Below are 18513 nucleotides of genomic sequence, written 5' to 3'. Positions count from 1 at the left end.
CCTCAAAGAAGTCACTGGTTTTGCTTTCAGTGAATTAGGAGCCCCCATGTTTGTATAAATGAACCTCTAAGAAGAGCACCAGATGAAACTCTCACTTTTTAAAGTAAAATAATGACTAAAGTGCATGCAGCTCCACACCCTTATCCACATGCTCAAGGTCAAATCACCAGCAATTCTCTGAAAGGAGCTCACTTCTGTTTTGGTATTGTTACCACAATAACTAAAATTTTCAAACAGGAAAAAAAAGTGTAATTATAAATAAGAGAATGGCAGCCTGAGTGAAGTTCGTTTACTATGATTTCCAATTTTCTGGCCAACCCATACCGCAATCCATTCCTTTCCATACAAGGAAAACCACCATTTTAGTTCCCATGCTTTATTCAAGAATTCATACAAAATCTTCCAGATAAATGAGTTTTAATCCTCCTTCTTCCTCTCCTTCCTCGTCCTGATTAACCTGGAAGTAATGCAATTAGTAACTCTCTTTGCTCTTAGCAACTATGTGCAAACAGTCACGTAGATTATTGTTCTTCAAATATTTTTTTATGAGATATTTCAAATACCTTTACGGAAAAAGGCACCTCAGAAGTTACGGTGAGGGCGCCTGGGTGGCTCAGTTGGTTAAGCGGCTGCCTTCGGCTCAGGTCATGGTCCTGGAGTCCCGGGATCGAGTCCCACATCGGGCTCCCTGCTCAGCGGGGAGTCTGCTTCTCCCTCTGACCCTCCTCCGTCTCACGCTTTCTGTCTCTCATTCTCTGGGGGACGGACTCCCAGCTTTTCCATTCGCTTTGATTCTCTCTTGAAGAAACCGCTTCAAACCGGCAGCATCCAGGATTCCATTTTCTACTGGGTGGGAGCAGTTAAGGGTAAACTTCGGAACTTGCTTCTCCCCCACCCCGCCCACAATCACAAGCTTTTCCACGGGCACCATGGCGCAACAGAGGCAGAAAGGAAGGTCTCTTCTGTCTGAGCCTGTATCCACCTCCAGCCTTGCCAGCTGCATCTCACCTCCCCCGCCCCCCCCGCCCGCTTCTGCACCACCATGGATGCAGCTTGTACCCATACCATCGTGGGTACCCCGGCCACCATCGCCTTCGGCTCCTCCTACCCTCACTCTCAAGGAGCAAGGAGCATCCCCTTGGACTTAACCCACCGTACAGGTGCCCCAGGTTGAAAAAATTGACAATGGGGAACAAACTGATTGACTTTTAAATGGACATAGGGGCAACATACTCGTGTTAAAGCTACTTTGAGTTTGCTGGTTTAACTGAGATAGACATGTCTATCTTAATTAGTTGTCGACATTAACTATAACACTTTTATTCTACCAAGGTTTGCTGAAGGTCAAAAAGGTTCATGTAATCTCTTGCAATTTGTCAACAAATGATGGCTTCAAATGGTTAATTAATTTTGTCTGTCTCAAAGTTTTCATGGGTAACTGTTAAAACAGCTTTCACAATCTTTGGTAACCTGAAACTTTAAAGTTTTACTTGGATAACAAGTCAGATTGAATTCGTTGGATATCTAAGTCTTTCCAAATAAGATAAAATAGTGAAACATTAATTACTAAACATAATGTTTATTTGCTTTTGGCTTCCTATTGCGGAGAAGCTGAGGATAGTCTATTGGTAAACATACTTGATGCTTTATCAAGATGGTACTATGGAAAAACATGTTTGTACAAAGTATAAAATGTATTCATAAATTTCAGATCTAAAGAATTCCAGTGTAACACACAATTCACAATCAGTTACTACTTAGTTTTCCCTGGAGACTAAGGTTTGTAAGAATTAAAATTCCGCTAAATGTAATTAAGACTGTTGGAGATAAGAAAGCAACTCTGTTTGCAAGAAAATATGTGTTTTTGATGAGAAAGATATGAGGAATGGGAATACATTTGTTGAGGGGGGAAACAAGTAATTTTGTCCAAAAATAAGACTGGTTGTTTGGAGAGAAAAGGCTTAGGACAAAATCTGAATAAAAAAAAAGTTGTAGAAGATTTGTGAAGGGAATACTTTAGGAAAAATTTTATGTGTGGTCAGGACTAAGGCTGAAATAAATAGATTTTAAAGATACACTGGTACACGATTAAAATTCTGCTTTTTTCTCTGATAAAAAAACGAAGTTTTCTTGGATTGTTGGTTTCCACTTGATAAGAAATTATAAACAAAGTTGTGGTCTTTTCCTTGCCCAGAAAACCAAAGTTTCTATGTTTTGTTTTTATCAGGTCTTTGGTTACTTAAGAAAGTTAAAAATTCTCAATATTAAAAGAGCTAAATTTTGAGAACAACTCTATAACCCTACCTGTTTGTCTTTGTAATAGCTTATTATCACCTTGGGGAGATAAATAATCACATTTTAAGTGTTATAATGATATGTAATCCTCTTTAGGCATGTGCTTTAAAACTTTGAGTGTTTTAAAAAATTTCCCCAAGATTTGAATTGTAAATGAAGTCTTTTTGACTAATTAGGCTTGTTTATTTGGTCTGTTAAATTACATGGAAAGCATTGTCAAACAACTGATGACAACTTTAGGTGATGTTGTATGGGTAAATGCTATAACTCTTCTAGAAATTATATGAAATCCCTAAAGTTTTCATAGATCCTGGTGTAAGGTCATCACTCGACTTTCTGATTATGTGTAGCACAGAAAGAACTGGGTTTCCTTGTCAACTGCATTATAATGAACTCTCATCAGATCTTTAACCATGTCCATTTTTGAGTCTCTTGTCACTTATAGTTGTTCTGATGCTCTTACAAAATGTGTTTTGTCTTCAAGGAGACCCATAAAAAGAACTTTTGGCAAATACAGGTATTTGATATCTTTGAGATCATAAAACTAAGCCAAATGAAAATTTCCAGAACTAATGGAAAAAAAGCTGCATTCAAACAGAATAAGAATTAATAATATGGGACTAAATAAATTGAGAAAATGATATTTTTATAAGTGTTGTTGGAAACGTTCTCTAATGTTAGCTCCCCCAGGTTAAGGAAACTTTCTCTTAAGATATCCATGATATACAGAAATACGATAAAATATTCCTTTGGGAACAGATTGAAGCATTTTACTTTTTCCCTACCTGAACCCTCTGAAATTCAGAAACTCTCATTGAGTATTCTTCTTCCATGGCAATTATAATTATTTTCATAAGTTCAGTAAGAATCTGTTCTCCTTGTAACAGGACACCATTGGAAACACTGGTTATTTTACCAAGGCTTTGACTGGAATGAATGTCAGATTTGAGAGAGACATGCACAGACTCAGATATGATCAAACAGCTTTAAGGTATTAAAGTTGACTTTATGGAGCCAATAAAGCCCCTTGGAAATGTCAGTCTGGCACCTCACTCAAAGAGTTCCCACAGCCTCAGCACATGAGTAAAAAATGTCCGTTCCTGGGGGTGCCTGGGTGGCTCAATTGGTTGGGCGACTGCCTTCGGCTCAGGTCATGATCCTGGAGTCCCGGGATCGAGTCCCGCATCGGGCTCCCTGCTCAGCAGGGAGTCTGCTTCTCCCTCTGACCCTCCCCATTCTCATGCTCTCTCTCTATCTCATTCTCTCTCTCAAATAAATAAATAAAATCTTTAAAAAAAATGTCCATTCCTGGCAGGTGCAAGAACCTCAGGATATTTGGGGGACTTCGAGAAGAGAAATTTGCCCAAATCTACAGATATTGCAGGCGTATCTGACAACAAGTATTTGGCTTGGTTTCTGGCCTTGAGAGCTTAAAATTGTTCAATCTAGAGATTCCTTATAAAAAGTTCCAGCAAAGCAGATTTTAAAAGATCTATTCTTGCTAGCTTATGTAAATAAGTAGGCCAAATTTGTTAAAACTGGACATGTTTTACAAGCAAATTAATCTTGATATGGCTATCTTTGATAAAATGAGGGTGATTATAGAGAAAAAATATGTTTCAATAACACATATTTGTAGATATAGACTTTAATACTATTGATTATAAACTAGACTAGATCCTGAATTCTTCTGGTTTCCTGAAATATCTGGCGATGGCTCTCCAAACTAAGGTTTCCAATCTTCTTCCATTCTCTTAACTTAAAGTCATTAAAAACTAAAACTGCCCTTTTCCCTAAAGCCCTGAAAGCTGATGCTGGACAACTTGAGGTCAGCTCAGAGAAATTGCCACAGAACTCACGTACAGACGATCTATGTGCCTGCTTCTCTTTGGGCCGGTCAAAAGGATCAGCAGAGACAGGTGGATTACAAAGCAGAAAAGCCCATCTGATTCCCGCGGCCTGTTGGCACTCCGTCTGCGGATGCTTCAGGCCTGACATCTGAAAATCTTCTCCCTGGCAGCACTCAGGACCCAGAAACAGGGTTTGTCATTTGCTCCAGCCATTAACCTGTATTTTTCTTTGGTTTCCATAAAAGTGCCTCTTATTAATGACCTGATTGCTTGCCTAAGAAAACAGAATCTATATGATGGCTACGCCACCTGCTACACAATTAAGGCCTTAAGTGACTCTCAAAATAGCATTACATTATTAAACACTGCAATAACTCAAATGCTTAAAGCAGTTCTGTTTTATTTTTTGAGATTTTATTTTTAAGTAATCTCTACATCCAATGTGAGGCTGGAACTTACAACCCTGAGATCAGGAGTCGCACGCTCTACCAACTGAGCCAGCCAGGCAGGCCCCAAATTCATAAAGCAGTTCTACAAAATCAAATGGCGTTAGATGTTTTAACTGCCACAGAAGGTGGAATATGTGCCATTATTAAAACAGAATGCTATGTATATACTTCAGATCATCACAAAAATGTAACAGGATTGCTAAAAGATATGAATAGTCAAATTGATGCTTTAAATGACCCCTCCCTTTCCTTTAATGACTGGCTAAACTCCTGGACTGGAGGAGGATTTTGGTCAACTACCAAAGGTCTTTTCCTGGACTTCTTCTTGTTATTTTAATCACGTTCTGCTGTTTTTTGTCCAATGTCTCTCCACCTGGTGCTGAAACTCTTTCACTGCCATACCTTCAAGCCAACAGATGATCCTTTCTGCTCAAGATTCCCATATGTTATCAACTCTACATAACAGCTGTCTCGGTCTTTCCTAACTCATTAAATTATCAACTGACCAACTGAAATCCATAGGAAGGGACATCTCTACACCCCTATTCAGCAGAGAGAAGTTATAGAAGATAAGACCTTCCACCCTCAACAACCTTAAAGATTTAAGGGTCAAACTGTTCAGGGGGGAAATGATGGGAGAAAAAGGAACAAAGCCTGGACTTTCCTGTGGCTCATAGTCTCCAGGCAGGATTCCTGAGACTTTCAGATTATAACACTCCTACAGCTCCCTCAAGGACTTCCTTTCATGTTTTACCACTATAGCTTTGTTCTTGTTCGTGTTACTTTCCTGTGATAAATATAAACACCCCCCACCAAGATGTATACTAGCAATCATCTTCAAACATATGGCCCACTATATACATCTGAAGGGTCTCAAGACTAATGTTTTACTAGACAGTAGTAAATAGCCTTATCTTTTTTTAATTTAAATTCAATTAGCCAACATATAGTAAGTACATCATTAGTTTCAGATGTAGAGTTCAGTAATTGATCAGTTGCATATAATATCCAGTGCTCATCGCATCACCTGTCCTCCTTAATGTCCATCACCCAGTTACCCCATCCCCCCACCCACCTCCCCTCCAGCAACCCCGTTTATTTCCTATAGTGAAGAGTCCCTCATGGTTTGTCTCCCTCTCTCATTTCTTCCCATTCAGTTTTCCCTCCCTTCCCCTATGATCCTCTGTACTCTTTCTTATATTCCACATATAAGTGAAACCATATGATCATTGCCTTTCTCTGATTGACTTATTCCACTTAGCCTAATCCCCTCCAGTTCCATCCACATCAATGTAAATGGTAAGATTTCATCCTGATGGCTCAGTAATATTTCATTGTATAGAGATACCACATCTTCTTTATCTATTCCTCTGTTGATGGACATCTCAGCTCCTTCCACAGTTTCGCTATTGTGGACATCACTGCTATAAACATTGGGGTGCACGTGCCCCTTCAGATCACTACATTTTATCTTTAGGGTAAATACCTAATAGTGCAATTGCTGGGTCATAGCGTAGCTCTATTTTCAACTTTTTGAGGAACCTCCATACTGTTTTCCAGAGTGGCTGTACCAGCTTGTATTCCCACCAGTGTAAGAGGGTTCCCCTTTCTCTGCATCCTCGCCAACATCTGTTGTTTCCTGACTTGTTAATTTTAGCCATTCTGACTTGTGTGAGGTGATATCTCATTGCAGTTTTGATTTGTATTTCCCTGATGCCGAGTGATGCTGAGCACTTTTTCATGGGTCTGTTGGCCATTTGTATGTCTTCTTTGCAGAAATGTCTGTTCTTGTCTTCTGCCCATTTCTTGACTGGATTAGTAAATAACCTTATCTTAACAGCCGCTAGCACCTCAAGGTGCTGGAAGCCTTGTTTCCAAATTCCTTAGAGACTTACACTATCTCTAAACCCCACTAACTAAAGAGCATATAATCAGTCGCACCTCACAATACCCATGCAGCTCTTCCTACCCATCGGGCCTGTCCCTGTGCTAAAATAAAATCACCTTTTTGCCCCAAAAACATCTCAAGAATTATTTCTTGACCATTTGCTCACCAGCCCCACATCAATACCCATAGTAATATTATTGGATCACATGGTCCTTCTATTGTAAATTTTTTGAGAAACTTCCATTCTGTTTTCCACACTGGCTGTATTAATTTACATTCCCACAAGCAGTGTACAAGGGCTCCTTTTTCTCCTCATCCTCACCAACACTTCTTATTTCTTTTCTTTGATTTTTGCCATTCTGACAGTTGTAAGGTGGTATCTCATTGTGGTTTTGATTTGCAATTCCCTGATAACTAGTGATCTCAAGCATCTTTTCATGTGTCTATTGGTTATCTGTATGTCTTCTTTAGAAAAATATCTATTTAGGTCCTCTGCCCATTTGTTAATTGGATTGGTTGGGGTTTTCTGGTGTTGAGTTGTATAATGGCTTTATGTATTATGGATATTAGCACCTTATAGGATATATAATTTCCAAATATCTAAAAAAAATAAGAAAATAAAAAATAGAAATAAATTTTAAAAATTTCCAAATATCTTGTCCCATTCAGTAGGTTACCTTTTTGTTTTGTTAATGGTTTCCTTCATTATGCAAAAGGATTTTATTCTAGTGTATTCCCAATCGTTTAATTTTCCTTTCCCTTCCCTTGTCTGAGGAGACATATCTAGAAAAATATTTCTATGCCTGATGTCAAAAAAATTATTCCCGGGTGCCTGGGTGGCTCAGTCAGTTGGGAGTCTGCCTTTGGCTCAGGTCATGATCCTGGGGTCCTGGGATGGAGCCCCCGTGGCATCAGGCTCCATGCTCAGCGGGGAGCCTGCTTCTCCCTCTCCCTCTGCCCCTCCCCTCCACTCATGTTCTCGCTCACTCTGCTCTCTCTCTCAAATAAATAAATAAATAATCTTTTTAAAAAAAAAATTATTCCCTATGTTTTCTTGTAGGAGTTTTATGGTTTCGGGTCTCATGTTTAGGTCTTTAAACCACTTTGACTTTATTCTTCTTTATGGTGCTACCAAGTGGTCCAGTTTCATTCTTTTATATGTAGCTCTCCAGTTTTCCCAGCATCTTTTTTTGAATAGACTGTCTTTTCTCCATAGTGTATTCTTGCCTCCTTTGTCATAGATTCATTGACTATAGAATTGTGGGTTTATTTCTCTGCTTTCTATTCTGTTCCATTAACCTACTTGTCCATTTTTTCCAAGTACCACACTGTTTTGATTACTAAATCTCTAATGTATCTTGAGATCTGAAATTGTGATACCTCCAGCTTTGTTCTTGTTCAAGAATGCTTTAGCTAGGGGCGCCTGGGTGGCTCAGTCGGTTAAGCGTCTGCCTTCGGCTCAGGTCCTGATCCCAGGGTCGTGGGATCAAGCCCCGCATCTGGCTCCCTGCTCGGCAGAGAGCCTGCTTCTCCCTCTACCTCTGTCTGCCACTCTGTCTACTTGTGCTCTCTCTCTATCTCTGTTAAATAAATAAATAAATAAATAAATAAATAAATAAATAAATAAATCTTTAAAAAAAAAAAAGAATGCTTTAGCTATTCAGGGACTTTTGTGATTCTATAAAAATTTTAGTATTATTTGTTCTAGTTTTGAGAAAAATGCTACTGGCATTTTTATAGGGATTGCTTTGAATCTATAGACTGCTTTGGGCGGAGTTGATAGGGTTTTATATGTATACTATCATGTCATCTGAATATAGTGACAGTTTAACTTTGTTAACAATATGGATGCCTCTAATTTCTTTTTCTTGTCTGATTGTTGTAACCAGGACCTTCAGTATTATGTTGAATAAAAGTGGAGAGAGTGGACATCCTTGTCTTATTTTTGATCTTAGCAGAAGAGCTCTCAGTTCTTCTCCATTGAGTAAGTTGTTAACTGTCAGTTTCTCATAGATGGATTTGTTATGTTGAAGTGCATTCCCTCTAAACCCATTTTGTTGAGGGTTTTTATAATAAATGTTGAATTTTATCAAACGAATTTTTTTCTGCATCTATTGAGATGATCACGATATTTTCCTTCATTTTTCCAATGGAATTTATAACATTAGTTGATTTGCAAATATTGAAACATCCTGGCATTCTGGAATAACTTCCACTTGGCAATGGTGAATGATCCTTCTAATGTACTGTTAAATGTGGTTTGCATCTATGTTCATGTGAGATATTGGCCTGTGGTGTTCTTTTTTGTAGTGCCTTTCCCTGGTTTCAGTATCAGATTAATTCTGCCCTCATAAAATATATTTCGATCTTCCTTCCTCTTCTGTTTTTGAGAATAATTTGAGGAGTATAGGTGAAAACTCTAAAGGTTTGGTAGAATTTATCTGTCTAGCCATCTGGTCCTGAACTTTTGTTTTTTAGTAGTTATTTTTTTATTACTATTTCAATTTCCATTGCAATAGGTTGGCTTAGATTTTCTATTTCTTCCTGATTCTGTTTTGGAGGATTGTATGTTCCTTATCCATCTCTTCTAGGTTGTCCAACTTGTTGGCATACAGCTTGTCATAGTTCTCTCATAATCCTTTGCATTCCATGCTGTCAGTTGTTTCTTCTCCTCTCTCATTTCTGACTATTTATTTGGGTCTTTTCTCTTTTTTTCTTGAGGAGTGTGGCTAACAGATTATCAATTCTGTATCTTTTCAGAAAACCAGCTCTTGGTTTCATTGATTTTTTTCTATTGATTTTTAGTCTCTATGCCATTTATTTCTGCTTTGATCTTTGATTTCCTTCCTTCTAGTCATCTTGAGCTTCATGTGTACTTCTTTTCTCGCTCCTTATGTTGGGTGATTTATTAGAGCTTTTTCTTGTTTCTTCAGGTAGGGCTGTATCCCTCAACATTTCCCCCTTAGAACTGCTTTCCCTGTGTTTCAAAGACTTTTTTTACCATTGTGTTGTCATTTTCATTAGTTTCCATGTATTTTTTTATTTCTTCTTTGATTGCTTTGTTGACTCTCTAGTTGTTTAGTATCATGTTGTTTAGCCTCTACGTGTTTGTGTGTTTTCCAGTCTTTTTCTTGTGATTGATTTCTAGTCATATACTGTGGGGTCAAAATATTTTCCTGGTATGCTTTCACTCTTCCTAAATTTATTGAGGCCTGTTTTGTGCCCTAACATGTGATAAATTCCAGACAATGTTCCATATACACTTGAAAAGAATGTGTATTCTGTTGTTTGGGGATGGAATGTTCTGTATACATCAGTGTTGTCCTCATGGTCTAATTTGTCATTCAAAGACACCATTTCCTTATTGATTTTTTGCCTTGATGACCTATCCATTGATGTACATGCGGGGTTAAAGTCCCCTACTATTGTTGTGTTACATCACTTTGTCTCCTTATGTCCTTTAATAATTGTTTTATGTATTGAAGTGGACAAACCCCTTGCTTTTTTCTCATTCTTAGGATCCCTTGTTCATGTTAGAAAGAGGATCTGGGGGCAGAGTGGAGCCTCTATTGGCCAGTGGGAAGGGAAGAAAGGAACAGTGATGGGGCAGAGCCAAGAAGAGGGATCCTGATGAGGCTCCTCACTGCAGATGCTCACTGTGGAATGAATCCTCCACAGCAAGACTGGGCAGCAAGACACTGGGGTCACTCAGCATGTGGAGCCCATCCCGGCCCAGTGGTTCCACGTGCAGCTCCTCTCCAGTCCCAACCCCAGCCCCAGCCAGGCTGCTGACACCTCAAAGCCAGGCACATCAGCCAGGGTTGCCAAAAATCTCCTTAGAGAAACTTGGGAGGACTCTCCTGGGAGGATGATGTTGGGCCCTGAGCCATGGAACAATGGGTCAACTTCTGGTGGTTGAGAGCATGAGGGCCCTGAAGGCCACTCACTGGCCCCTTACCACCTAAAAATCCAGGCCCTTCAGAAAAGCTGGGGGATCCAGCACCACGCAGGTTGATGGGCTCCCTTGCTGAACTGCTCCAGCTGCTGAGTCAGAGCTTGTGCATGCCAGAAAGAGAATGAGTCAAAGCAGCAGTCATCAAAGGGCATGCTGTGAGGAGACAGTCCCCAGGCTGAAGTCACTCATTGGCCGGTGGTAGGATTGGAGCTGGGTGGGTACAGTGTCCCACAGTGGGGTGTCTGCCCAGGGGCTGCCCACCTGAGAGCTGCATTGAGCAGGCTTGAGAAGACAGCCCTGGCTGATGTAGAGGCTTCAGGGTGGGTGGCTGGGTGGGCAGAACAATACTCAGGTTGCTGAATGGGTATGGAGGCAGCCATTGGTCAGTGGGCAGTTTGCAGGTATCCAGGGGGCATCCTGAGTGATAGAGGACAAGGTGGGTCACATTGTTGTTGACAACTGTTTGGGCAGCTGCTGTTGGGACCTTCTGGTGTCAGCTGGGCCCACGGGCAAACTGAGGGGGCTGAGGGGCATACGGTGGTGGCAGGGGGAGATGCCAGGAGTAGAAGCTGGGTAAGGGGGAGGGCACCCAGCACGGGAAAGGAAGCTGAGGAGGAAGAATTGGAGAAGGAGACAGCTGGGGCACTGACTGAGAGGTGGCCCAGGGAGAAGGCAGACACTGAGGGGTAGCTGTAGGAGCCCTGGACCTGGGGCTAGAGACTGCTCAGGGAAGCCTGGAGGTTTGGGATTGCTCAGGGAGGACTGCAGGATGGGTAGCCGAGCAGGGAAAAAAGTCCTGGCTCCTCATATCCTGAGCCCGGGTCCAGGCCCCACTGACACCGACGTGAATCATGGTAGGGTCAAATTGGAGGTACTCTTGCCCCCACTTAAGCTGGGGTAGACTGTCTCCTCAGGGTCCAAGGGGGTGGGTAGTGGCAGGGGAAAGTTCAGGTTGGTGAGATCAGGTAGTGAGCCTCCTGTGTTCATGGCAGATGGGAGGACATGCACATTGACAGGCTGGTTAGGAGATTTAAAGAAGTTAATTCCAGGGAGTTCACAGGACCAAAGTCGGGAGGAGGATGAGGACAGCTTCCTAGCATACCATGGCTTCAGCAAATGTTTGTCCGCTAGCACATTCTCCTCAATAGCAGTGATTTGGAGTCCGCTTCACCATTCAGAAAACCTCCATGGTGGCTGTGGAGGATGCTGGGAGGGGTAGGGCCTGGATAAGTGTCCTGAGGGCTGGGGTTCCTCACACTGGTGTGAAGGCAGAGTCAGCACTTGTCCTGTTCAGCGCAGATGGTAGTAGAAACACATACTCCACCAGCTGGACTCTGGGGGAAGAGACAAACAGGCAGGACCACAGGAAGAGCTGTCTTTCTGGCGGGGATAGCGGTGCAGTGGGAACACCATTATTTGGGGATCTCGCTGCCCCTGTTCCTCCAGTCCATGGTGCCCAGTGCTCCAGGATGGATCCAGAGGCGAGTGGAAGGGGCTCTGGACCTCAGCCAGGCCAGGGCTAATCTTGTTATCACTGGGCAGAGAATGGCCATAAGGAGAGCTCCTTGTGTATGCCAGTCGAAATTTTGGGGATTGTAATATCCCAGTCGTTCCCCAACCCCAGGCTCACTGGTTGTTCGGCCTCTCCCACAAGCCCATTTTTCTGCCCCTCTGCCTCCACCCGCACTTCCCAGATGGTCAGACTGGTCTGTTCAGGTTTTGTACATCTTTCCTAAATCAGTCTTGGTCAGTTGTGTGTTTCTAGGAATGTACCCATTTCCTCTAGGTATGTAATTTGTTGGTATGTAATTGTCTATAGTCTCTTATGATTCTCTGTATTTCTGTCCTATCAGTTGTAATAGCCTTCTTTTATTTCTAATTTTATTTATTAGAGTCTCTTTTTTTCTTAGTTAGACTAGCTAACATTTTGCCAATTTTTGTTCATCATCTTCAAGAACCAGCTTTTAGTTTCACTGATCCTTTCTATTGTTTTTCTGGTCTCTATTTTATTTACTTCTGCTCTGATTTTTATTACTTCCTTCCTTTTATTAACTTTAGGCTTAATGTGTTCCTCTTTTTCTAGTTTCTTGAAGTGTAAAGATAGATGGTTTATTTGAGATCTTTGTAATTTTTTGTTGCTATAAACTTCCTCTCAGAACTGCTTTTGCTGCAACCCACAATATTTGGTATGTTGTAATTTCATTTTCCCTTGTTTGAGATCATTATTTACATCCCTTTTGATTTCCTCTTTGACCTATTGGTTGTGCTACCAAATTCAGACTTGTCCATCACTCAATGCCCAATAAGCCAATGTCTAAGACACCAGTTCTGAAGCAAAGAAAGCTTCATCATCACAAGGAAAGCCCATTGAGAAGCTTGGCTATCTTTCCCAAAGCTGCATTGCCCTCTGAAGCTGAGGGACAGCTTATATATGTTTGGGGAAGGAGGTGAATACATGCGAGGGGGGTGAGGAAACCTCAAAAGGGTAGCCCTTCAAACATCTGGAGCTCTGCATTTTTCTGGAAGTTGAAGCATCATTCAGGACCTGGAATGATCAGGTATATCAGATAATTTGAAGACAAATGTGTCTTTCAACTCCCCATTAGGTTTCTATAATCAGTGGGTAAACAGAGAGTAGGGGTAAAAAGCAAAGTTAATGATTGATCGTGCATGAGGTTAAGAGGTGCATAAAACACAACTAATATGGAATAAAACATGACATACAGCTAAGGTAATAATGCAACCAATACAATACAGTTCTGCATATGCTTTCGAAACAAGTCCAGGAACCATGCATCTGGCCTCAGTTGTTTAGAATTGTGTAGTCTATTTTCCACATATTTTTAGGTCTGCTCAGTTTCCTCTTGTTCATTTCTACTTTCATACCATCTTGGTCAGAGAAATTGGTTGATATGATTTCAATCTTCTTAAATTTGCTAAAATTTCTGTGCTCCATCATATGATCTATCCTGGAGAATGTTCCATGTCCATGTGAGAAGACTATGTATTCCTCTGCTGTTGGATGGAATGTTCTGTAAATGTCTGTCATTTGTTCTAAAGTGTGGTTTCATTCCAGTGTTTCCTTGCTGATTTCATGTGTGGACGATCCATCCATTGTTGACAGTGGGATATTGAGGTCCCGTAGTATCCCTGGATTGTTGTCTATTTCTCCCTTAAGATCTGTATTTGTTTAATGTATTTCAATACTCAGGTGTTGGGAGCATATATATTTACAACTGTTACATCTTCTTAATGAATTGATCTGGTTATTAGTATACAATGACTTTCTTTGTATTTTATCATTTTTGGCTTGAAGTCTATCTTGTCTGATATAAGTATGGCTACACCTGCTCTCTTTTTGGTACCATTAGCTTGGGTTATCATCATCCATCCCTGCACTGTAAACCTACATGTCCAGTGCTCCCTCCTTAATACCCATCACTGGGCTAACCCATCCCTCCACCCCCCTCCCCTCTAAAACCCTCAGTTAGTTTCTCATGGTTCATCTCTCCCTCCAATTTCCCCTCCCTCATTTTTCCCTTCCTTCTTACACTGTTGGTGGGAATGCAAGTTGGTACAACCACTTTGGAAAACAGTGTGGAGGTGCCTCAAAAAATTAAAAATAGAGCTACCCTATGACCCAGCAATTGCACTCCTGGGTATTTACCCCAAAGACACAGATGTAGTGAAAAGAAGGGCCATATGCACCCCAATGTTCCTAGCAGCAATGTCCGCAATAGCCAAACTGTGGAAAGAGCTGAGATGCCCTTCAACAGATGAATGGATAAAGAAGATGTGGTCCATTTATACAATGGAATATTACTCAGCCATCAGAAAGGATGAATACCCAACTTTCACATCAACATGGATGGGACTGGAGGAGATTATGCTAAGTGAAATAAGTCAAGCAGAGAAAGTCAATTATCATATGGTTTCACTTATTTGTGGAACATAAGGAATAGCATGGAGGACATTAGGAGAAGGCAGATAACACTTTTTTAATAACAATCTGTCCCCTTCTCCTTCTCTTCTCCTTCTGGTCTACCCGTTATTCTTAATTGGCTCTCCTAATGGAGACTCGTAGCTTTTGCAGGATTTCTTCATTTTTTAAGCTTGTTTTTTATTTTAAGTAATCTCTACACCCAAAGTGTGGCTTGAGGTCACAACCCAGAGATCAAGAGTCAGATGCCTCACTGATGGAAGCAGCCAGGCGCCCCAGGGTTTCTTCACTTTTTTAAAAAAAAATCATAGTTCTCTCCACTTCCACCTGAATCATTTCTAGATTCCATCTTTCTAATCGTGTGTTCTCCCTTCCACCTGGTCTGCTCTATTTCCAATGTTTCTAATGCATTCTTCATCTCATTTACTGAGTTCTCCAGCTCCAGAATTGCTGTTTGGTTCTTTTTTAAAATTTCAGTCTCTTTGGTAAAATACTCCTTCTGTCCATTCATTTTACTTCTGAGTTCACTGAATTGCCTGATTTTCTTGTATCTTGTTGAATTCTGTTATGACAGCTATTTTGAATTCTCTATTACTTAGATCACAATCTTCCGTAAATGTAGGTTTGGTGGCTGGAGAATGGTTATTTTCCTTTAGCAAAATCATATCACCATGATTTTTCATTCTCTTTAATGAGATTTTCCTCTGCCAGATCATTTGAAGTAGCCAACACCTTTTGCATGTAAGTAAGTAAAGATTTGCTAACTTTAATTCTAGCACTCCACAGGTGGGCAGTTAGAGGCCCTTCTTTAGTATTCCAGCAGGTGGCAGAATAGCACAAGTTTTTGGCTTCTCTTACCAGAGCAGCTGTGGTGGCTATTTAGACCAGGCTCAAAAAAAACAAAAACAAAAAAGTGGGAGGCTGGCAACCCAGTAGAGGCAGTATGTACTCAGCCCTTGGGCTTTGGGTGTGCCCCACACTCCAGGAGGAGGATCCTCAAGTTCGGGAGTCCCAGTGGTGCTGGGTGTTCTCTTGCTGAACTCTCAGGGCAGACAGTGCATAAAGTGTTTCTTCTTGTGTGCCTCCTTCCCTTGCCTTTCCCTTCCCTCCTCCACTCCCACAAAGTCACAGATGCCCTGCCTCAGAGGACCCTGCTCTGTGGCTTCATAGCTATAGGGTCCTCCAGCTGCAGCCCACAGGGCCAGGTAGCCTTTCACTCACCCCTCTCCACCCCTACCCTCTCTCCCAGAGGAGTCACGGGCAGATGTTGCCACCACTGTAGAAACCAAGGTAACAGGCCCCACCACTCCTGCCTGGGCTCTGGTCTCCATGAGGCCCAATCCACACACTGTCAGTTATAAACATGCATGGATCTCTTCAGCGTCTGGTGTGCTATGTAGAGGAAACTCTGTTGCAGATTTTGGAATCCTAGTAGTTGTAAATGGAAAGGGGAAGACAAATGGAAGGATTCATTCTGCCATGATGCTGACCTCACTCCTCCCAAGAGGAATTACATGGGCAACTGGTCCACTTGTTTCAAAAGATTCCTCTTATTTGTGTGGATAATTCATATCACATCCATGCATTCCTTTCCTGTCCATTTCAAAGGAAATATGCCCATAGCCCATCCAAAAGTAATCCAGTGTCACAAAGCCACAAGCCATATGGAAGGAGGAGATGAACATGTCAGATAATATATTAACGTACACTTCAGTTTAGATGTTCATATCAGTCAGTGTCCAGTCAGGAGGCAGAAACCACATCAGTCATTTTAACGGGGAAATGTGATATAAAGATTTATTAAGCAAAAGGTGTTTAACTATGAAAGAGGTAAAAGAAAGCTCTAAGGAAACCAGAAGGAGTCACAGGAAGCAGACACTACCTCCAGGGCTGAGGTAGAGCACCCAAAGGAAGACATTTGAGAGAATAAGACTGACATTCTGTTTGTTGGAGAAGGTGGGACCAGGGTCCCCAGGTAGGAAAGAAATTCACCCACAAGCCACAGGCCAAGCCTGCTGAGCAGGAAAACTCCCAAGATTCCCTGGGAAGCAGCCCTCTAGATCACAGCCTGCTGCAATGCCATACTCATTCACCCAAAGGTGAGAGAAGCTAGGCCTTCTCCAGGCCACTGGCAGTAACATCATAGGATCCAGGGGAAAAAAACACCAAAAGTGGGGCGCCTGGGTGGCTCAGTCGGTTAAGCATCTGCCTTTGGCTCAAGTCACGATCCCAGGGTCCTGGGATCGAGTCCCTCATTGGGCTCCTCGCTCGGCGGGGAGCCTGCTTTGTCCTCTGCCTGCCGCTCCCCCTGCTTGTGCACACTGACAATTAAATAAATAAAATGGTTTTTAAAAAAACACCAAAGGAAGAAGAAAGCACTACACTCCCCTGCCACATCTTGCTGTGTTCTCTGTGGTGCACTATAGGAATTCACAGTGCCTGGATAGACAAAATCTGACTTGTATATGCCTCCCTGGATGAGACTAACTGAAAAACAAAGGAGGAGTGCCCGGAACGCTGGGCCTCCTTTGAAGTTTCTTGGCTGAAAGCAGCCAGATTCTCACTGTGGCTCAAGGTTCTCATCTAGGGAGTAAATGTTTAAATTTTGAAGAAAGGCACCTGTGGTGGTCATGTACTTCACGAACTCCTTGCCTCCTTGCCCTTATCACACACCGCTCCATATACTATTATCCTGATCATTAAGGTTACACTTTCCTTGTTTTGCCCTTGCACGTGGTGTATTGATAAGACCCCAATAAAAGTGGAGACAAAGCTTGGCTTGGGGCCTTTCACCATGAAAGCATCTGGTCCCCAGGCATCTCCTTTCTCCTACAAAGGTGTCTGGAGTAATCTTTTTCATTCGCCGTCTCAGGGTTTGCTGGCCAAACCCAACAGTGCACTGACTGACAAAGGCTAACAAGAGAGCCACATGGCAGAAATGAAACGTTTATGACATCCAGCTCCAGTATCAACAAGTAGGGCAAATGCAGGGTAGATTTGAATCAAAAGGCAATGAATTGAAAATGAGCACAGTCCACATCTTTAGATCCTCAGCTTCCACATACACCATTTTATTCACATTGGAACTTCCATATAACAACACAACAACTCCACATTTTTACTCATCTACAGAGCTACACTTACAAGTGAAAAAGTTCTCACTCTTTCCCCAAAATGGAAGAGACAGGTAGTCCCAGGCATTGAATCGACCAGTTATATTATTTATTCCTTAAGTCCAGCCACAATCATTGGACTACTCTCTTACTTAGAGACTGTATTTTAAATATCACCACTGACAACTTGAATAAAATCACACTGGTAAGAAGAAGGGAGAAAGAACATAGATAATTAATACAAATGACACATCTACATGACAAGAAAGAGAAAATATGCAAAGCTACTACAGTCCATTTCCTATTTTTGGTCACAGGCAGAAACTGAGATTTGTGACTTCCTTCTTCCACTTCCAACTCTGTGTCTTATCTCTCCCAGAATCAGGGCAGGTTGGAGTTCTCTACCTCAGGAGTGAACACACCTTCATTCCTGGAGGTCTGAGTCCTCAATAGTCTGGCTTCCTTTTGTTTCCTGTGGTTTCTATCCACCTTTACAATTGGACTTGGAAATACTGAGAAGCAGTACATAGATCCTGGAACTGTGCTCATGATGAAAGCTTTCTGCAATTAACCCAGGGTCTGAAAATGCTCTTTTTCATTCACATCTTTATTCTGGTAGCAGTTCTCTTCTCTCCAACTGTGTTGACACACAATGGAACCCAAATTCTCATCCTCCAGTCACTGAATTAATGCAGCACTAGTATTTCACAAATAACAGATATTTACTAAGGTTTGGTAAGGTAAGTATGTTTTGTCCATCCCAGAATAGGAAGCATATACAAAAGAATACTACACTCCACTCCTCTTAAAGTCCATCAGCCATCGGGGCGCCTGGGTGGCTCAGTTGGTTAAGCGACTGCCTTCGGCTCAGGTCATGATCCTGGAGTTCCTGGATCGAGTCCCGCATCGGGCTCCCTGCTCGGCGGGGAGTCTGCTTCTCCCTCTGACCCTCCCCCCTCTCATGTGCTCTCTCTCTCCTCTCATCCTCTCTCTCAAATAAATAAATAAATAAAAATCTTTAAA

General features: G+C 41.7%; 2 pseudogenes; both read right to left on the bottom strand.

The window, feature by feature from the left end:
• Positions 1-388: 388 nt before the first annotated feature.
• Positions 389-931, bottom strand: LOC145722900 (large ribosomal subunit protein eL22 pseudogene; annotated as a pseudogene).
• A 9109-nt stretch (positions 932-10040) lies between these two features.
• Positions 10041-12045, bottom strand: LOC102739591 (CREB-regulated transcription coactivator 2-like; annotated as a pseudogene).
• Positions 12046-18513: the final 6468 nt, after the last annotated feature.

The sequence above is a fragment of the Leptonychotes weddellii genome, chromosome 8 (genome assembly GCF_054177405.1).
Source record: "Leptonychotes weddellii isolate Sample4059 chromosome 8, ASM5417740v2, whole genome shotgun sequence".
In the NCBI taxonomy this organism is placed as follows: Eukaryota; Metazoa; Chordata; class Mammalia; order Carnivora; family Phocidae; genus Leptonychotes; species Leptonychotes weddellii.
This window is presented reverse-complemented; position numbering and strand designations above follow the sequence as displayed.